Below are 905 nucleotides of genomic sequence, written 5' to 3' on the forward strand. Positions count from 1 at the left end.
CATCAGAACTCCGAAGTTAAGCGTGCTTGGGCGAGATTAGTACTAGGATGTGTGACCTCCTGGGAAGTCCTCGTGTTGCATTCCTTTTATAATTATTTTTTGCGCCTTGTGACAAACATATCGCACGTGCGCGATATATATTAATCCCGTTATATTATTTTTGACGTTTGCGATATGTTTAAGCTCGATGCTCATTGCTCGCGCGTCTTGGGGCGGCTTTGTGGCGCGAAGAGCGCTTTCTGAAAGGGGTGGAAAAAACTCGTGTTGCTGCGGTATGGAGGGAGGGGTGGAAACCGTGGAAAACTCGTCTCCGTGATTGAGCGGGAGAGTAAGTAGTATAGGACATTATCCATTGTTAGGGAACGGTTGTAATGGTAGTGAGAATGTAGAATCGTCTTTGGAGCGGACGTGGGAGTGGCAAGCATAAGGGACGAAGACGGGGAAACATGTCGGATGCGATCATACCAGCACTAAAGCACCGGATCCTATCAAAACTCCGAAGTTAAGCGTGCTTGAACGAGAGTAGTACTAGGATGGGTGACCTCCTGGGAAGTCCTCGTGTTGCATTCCTTTTATAATTATTTTTTGCGCCTTGTGACAAACATATCGCACGTGCGCGATATATATTAATCCCGTTATATTATTTTTGACGTTTGCGATATGTTTAAGCTCGATGCTCATTGCTCGCGCGTCTTGGGGCGGCTTTGTGGCGCGAAGAGCGCTTTCTGAAAGGGGTGGAAAAAACTCGTGTTGCTGCGGTATGGAGGGAGGGGTGGAAACCGTGGAAAACTCGTCTCCGTGATTGAGCGGGAGAGTAAGTAGTATAGGACATTATCCATTGTTAGGGAACGGTTGTAATGGTAGTGAGAATGTAGAATCGTCTTTGGAGCGGACCTGGGAGTGGC

The 905-nt window shown here is 47.6% G+C and overlaps 1 non-coding gene across 1 annotated transcript; it reads left to right on the forward strand.

Annotated features, from left to right (window-relative positions):
• Window positions 1-451: 451 nt before the first annotated feature.
• On the forward strand, window positions 452-570 carry LOC119343326. The gene has a single exon (XR_005166025.1). It is a non-coding gene; the product is annotated as a 5S ribosomal RNA (ribosomal RNA).
• The last annotated feature ends 335 nt before the right edge of the window (window positions 571-905 follow it).

Source organism: Triticum dicoccoides, unplaced genomic scaffold, assembly GCF_002162155.2.
Source record: "Triticum dicoccoides isolate Atlit2015 ecotype Zavitan unplaced genomic scaffold, WEW_v2.0 scaffold123230, whole genome shotgun sequence".
NCBI classification, from domain to species: domain Eukaryota; kingdom Viridiplantae; phylum Streptophyta; class Magnoliopsida; order Poales; family Poaceae; genus Triticum; species Triticum dicoccoides.